Genomic DNA, 5,227 nt, shown 5'->3' with positions numbered 1-5,227 from the left:
GAAGAAGAAGAAGAAGAAGAAGAAGAAGAAGAAGAAGAAGAAAAGAAGAAAAAAAGAAGGAGAAGGAGAAGGAGAAGGAGGAGAAGAAGGAGAAGGAGGAGAAGAAGGAGAAGGAGGAGGAGGAGGAGGAGAAGAAGAAGAAGAAGGAGAAGAATGAGAAGAAGAAGGAGGAGGAGAAGGAGAAGAGGAAGAGGAAGAGGAAGAGGAAGAGGAAGAAGGAGAAGGAGAAGGAGGAGAAGGAGAAGGAGAAGGGGAAGAAGAAGAAGAGGAAGAGGAAGAGGAAGAGGAAGAAGAAGGAGGAGAAGGAGAAGAAGGAGAAGAAGAAGGAGAAGGAGAAGAAGAAGGAGAAGGAGAAGGAGAAGGAGGAGAAGAGGAAGAGGAAGAGGAAGAGGAAGAGGAAGAAGGAGAAGGAGAAGGAGGAGAAGAAGAAAAAGGAGAAGAAGATCCTAAACTTGGCTTTTTTATTCTATACAAATTAAATGGGTGATTATTCCAACCTATGCTTTCCCTTGACTGTGTGGTCTTAGATTTCAGCATCCATCATTGGACGTAGTTATTTCTGAATTAAGATCTCAAGGGACTATGCAGTTTGTCATATACTTTAGAACTCACAGGCCCAGAGTTCAACAAACTCTGACATTATTAACATGTTCTGGGATGCCAAGGGGTGTTTGGCAGACTGCCCACTATTACAACTCTAATCTAGGCCAGTTTTCCAGGCTAGATATTGGCACGGTTCCAGAGGAATTGCCTGTCCTCTGTCTCGACCGTTGCTGCTTATTTCATGGGAGTGAACCACTAGGGATATTTAAAGAGAGGTGCCAGGTCAAGTAGTGAGAGTGAGATTAAGAGTTAGAGATAAAAACCAGTACACTGGAACTCCTGAAATATTAAGAGACTCAGAACAAGTCTTCCAACAGGTTGAGTAAACTTGTTTAGGAGAAACTATGGGAAAATATAGACAAGAGTTACACAGGATGAGTTGCAATCTGAACTATGAGAGGGAGCATCCACCTTCAATGAGATCACACATCCATTGAAGTACTCAATTGAGCTCTAAATAAAAATTGAGCTCTAAAAAAAAAAAGAAAGAAAAAGGAACAGCTCTTCAAAAACTCTTCTAATTAAGAAGGTGAATTGGTGAAGTTGGTCTACTATATTTATTTGTTTAATGTTGTAATAGACCAGTGTTCGCCAACTCCGCCTCCTTTTCCTAAAAGCAAAGGATGCTGTCCTCAAGACCTGGCTGGGCCAGGTGTCTAAAGCCCAAGCTTTCCTTCTTTTGGTAGCTTCTCTTGTAGCCTTAGAGCAGGTTTTCATGGATTCCTGTTCACGTGAGGGGGTAAAAAGACCCTCCTACATGGAATCAAGACTATTCAGATTTAGTAGATGACCCAAGTCCTTAGCAGTCACCACACCCTGCCCTGCTTCCATATGGAATTGGGAGCTAGAAGGCCCATCTACCTGAACTAGATGCTGTAATCCTGTTAAATGTCCTTTATATTGTTGTATTATTGTTCAGTCATTTCAGTCATGTCTGACTCTTTTGTGACCATTTTGGAGTTTTCTTGGCAAAGAAACTATAGGGGTTTGCCATTTACTTCTCTGGCTCATTTTACAGATGAGGAAACTGAGGCAAACAGGGATAAGTGACTTGCCCAGGGTCACAGAGCTAGTAAATGTCTGAGGGCAAATTTGAACCCAGAAAGATGAGTCTTCCTAACTTTATGCCCAGTACTCTATTCACTGCTGCCCCCTTATAGAAATTATTATACATTATAGACATATATATATATATAATATATATATGATGTTATAGATATGTCTTTTCTACTTGATGGCTAAGTACACCTTTTGCTTTGCTTTTGTTGATTGTTCTATGAGTCATTTTATTTGTACCTTATTGGTATTGGACCTTAACCTACCAGGGGACCAGCCTGAATCAGGCTTAGCTCCCTACAAATATGTTCCTGAACCCAGCTATCAGTCCAGGGCTCTGGACTGATCCAACTATATTTGTGTAGGAGAAGGTATAAAGACTGAGAAATCAGAAGAGCCGGGTTAACCTAGTTCTGCCACTAACTTGTTATCTGACCTTAACCCAATCTCCTTAGAATTCTGTTTCCTCATTTGTAAACTGAAAGAGTTGTACTAGATGCTCTTTAAAATCCATTATAGCTCTAATAAAAACCTGGTCCTATGATGCCTAATTGATGGAAACATAACAAATTGTGATATATCATTATAATAGACTTATAATTATTAAAATATTATAGCATATTATTATATTGTTATATTATATTGTTATGTTATAATTGTTATAGTAATTATAATTATAATTTCTTCAACTCTAAGAAATGACAAATAGGAAGAACACAGAGAAGCCTGGGAAGACATAGAAGGTGATACAAAGTGAAGAACCAGAAAAACTATGTGTACAATTACTGCAATGTAGATAGCAAGAACAACAACAACAAAAACAGAAATGAAGTTTAAATTGAATTAATTAATGTAATTACTAATTAATTGATTAAATTGAATGATAATGACTAAAGTTGGCCCTGATAAAAGAGAAGAAAATGAATTTCCATCCTCTAGAAGTGGAGAACTATGGGTGTGGATCATTGCATGTAATGTCAGACTTGGTTGATGGATTAGTTAATTTTGCTGAATTGCATTCCCCTGCTGCTTCTCCATTCTTTTTTATTCTGTCATCAGGATTACTCTCTGGAAAGGAAAACAATAAAGGACATATTTGGAAATTAAATTGATTTTGAAATAAAAGGTATTAAAATTTTGTAATTTTTTTAAAAATCTGATCTTAGAGTTCAAATTAACTCCCTTATATTCTTGAGCATTTTTTAAACCACTCTCAAGCATTTCTAGTCAGTTAATACATTACTATCCTTGTTCTATGAATTTTTGGAAATTATTTGTCTCAAAAGTTCAATTCCTGTTTAATCCCTTTTGGGGGTATATGGTATGGGAAAAGGAACAAAAATATTTCTTTTAGTGAAGTTGCTTCTCTAGGGGCCTGAATAATCTAGTTCTGCAATTTTAGATAACACTTTTCTCTCACATTCTTTGCTTTCATTTCCCTAGAAATAGGAGTCCGGCTATATTTCTGCTTCCTGTCAAGAGTTAGCTTTGAAGACAACGAAATTGTATGCTTTGGGTACTTTGGAAACTTTCCAGAGCAATTTTATCTGAATGTAAAAGGCAATTTTATTTGGAAGTTGTACTTCATCAGCATTTGAAGGGACCATGAGGATTGTATTTACTTTTTTTTTTAATCAGAATTTCCAAAAAATAATGTTCATTTAAAATTATTTTCTGTTGCCTTTTATATTTCAGCCTTATGAGCCTTCAGCCTTCTTCACAGATGATATTTTCCAAACACATCATGTGTATGCCCATTTCTTTGCCTTTGTTCATGCTCTGTTTCTCTCCTTTCTACCATTGCCTTCTGTCTATCCCAATTCTACGCCTCCTTTGAGGCTTACTTCAAATACCACCCAGTAATGTACTTGAGCTGATTCATATAGGCTCAAGAAATCTGACTGTTAAATTTTCAGTGAGAGCATTCACACCGGAAAAATTAGCAAATGTTATGAATCAGGGCTTGATTTGTTATTTTGATTACTGTATTTCACCACACAATCATTGCCACCACATAATAATCACACTCTGTTTTTTCAGTCCAAAATCTGGTTAATAACTTTTTATCACATAATTGTCATATGGTATAATTTTGTTCATCACACTACTTAAAAGGTAAACAGAGCAGCATTGTATTCACTAGTGGCATGTGGATACGTATTTATCTCTCCCAAATTGTGAGCAGCGAGCCTAGAATTCTCAGTGCACACGCATTGTCAGAATTCAATTTTAAAGTATATTCACAAGTATTCATGTATCCTTATCTTGCACCAGATAGTTTAGTAATGAATGGTTTTAAAGAAATATCAGATAAATGAAAATAAATTAATTTAAAAAAGAAATATCAGCACAAAAAATTTTTAAAAGCTTCATGTAATGGTCGCACCCCATTTTTTCACAAAAATTTTGGCATAAAACCTGTGATGATTATGTGGTGAAATACAGTATCTAGACTTCAAAAAATGATGGGAAAAATGTTAATGAATGCTGATTAAACTTAAAAGTGTGACTTATGTGCTTTTTTTTTAATCAGGAGAAGGTTGTTCAATACCAGCATATCACTGGTGTCACCTCTTCTATTAGGAATACAGAAGTATTTCCAATTGGAAAATGATGGCACACACCGTGGAGAAGATGGAGGTGGTACATCAAAGGTAAAACCAAGCAGTATCTCCTGAAGAGAGAAAAGAAAAGAAGAGTGGAAAGTGATTAGAAGTTTTCATTCCTCTAGGAGAATTTCCCACAAATAACCACTGAATAAACCTAATATTTATATTAGAACTTTGCCTTGAATCTGCTAATTGTTATCAGTCACATGCACAGGTAATGCCAAGTTGTTTATTTTGTTTCAGTTTGGTTTTTTGTTCATTCCTGTGAGTTTATTGGTGTTGGGAACTCCTTGTTCTTGGTCCTTCATTCTTGAAGAGGACCATGACATCAGGAAGGTGATGCCATGACTTGCAAGCGAATTGGATTTAAGTGACACAGGACTGTGCAAGGTCACCAGTCTCACTTTCTCCTCGGGAGCCATCTGGGTCCAGTGGCAAGATACAGATCAGGATGATTGGAGATGGGAGTTCCCAGGGAACTTCTAGTAAGATGAGAAAAGAGCCACACTTAAAGGGAACTTCACAAGGACTCCACAAAATGAGAAAAGGATTTCCAGTGTCAGGGCTTGCCAATGTGCCTCACTATCTTTGTACTTGAAATTCTAACCTACTCTCACCAGGGACCTTGTGTGTGCAGTTGGAGAGTGTACCTCTGGTATAAGGAAAATGTTGCGCTCTAACAGTAACTGTCCACTCTTCTCCAAACCCCATTAGCCTACATAGCTCTAGATAAAACTGGTCTTCCCCAGGGTGTCAAACCAACTAATATAAATCATTCCTCAAGCATATAATAAAGGATGCTTGTGGTCAGGCACTGTGTGAAAAGCTAGAGGAATAAAAAAGGAAAGAAAAGGAAAGAAACAAAAAGAAAAGGAAAGATAGATTGATACAAAAAAAGGAAGGGGAAGGAAGAGAAAGAAAGAAAGAAAGAAAGAAAGAAAGAAAGAAAGAAAGAAAGA

The 5,227-nt window shown here is 36.9% G+C and overlaps 1 long non-coding RNA gene across 1 annotated transcript in view; it reads left to right on the top strand.

Annotated features, from left to right (window-relative positions):
- LOC114022945 overlaps nt 1–4,625 on the top strand; it is a 51,688-nt gene extending 47,063 nt beyond the window's left edge. Inside the window, exon 4 of the long non-coding RNA XR_003566723.1 lies at nt 4,193–4,625. This is a non-coding gene — a long non-coding RNA (uncharacterized LOC114022945). The remainder of the gene's footprint in view (nt 1–4,192) is intronic.
- Nucleotides 4,626–5,227: the final 602 nt, after the last annotated feature.

Source organism: Vombatus ursinus, unplaced genomic scaffold, assembly GCF_900497805.2.
Source record: "Vombatus ursinus unplaced genomic scaffold, bare-nosed wombat genome assembly UNPS02014814.1, whole genome shotgun sequence".
Taxonomy (NCBI): Eukaryota; Metazoa; Chordata; class Mammalia; order Diprotodontia; family Vombatidae; genus Vombatus; species Vombatus ursinus.
Note: the sequence above shows the minus strand (reverse complement) of the source record. Positions and strands in the feature narration are given on the sequence as shown.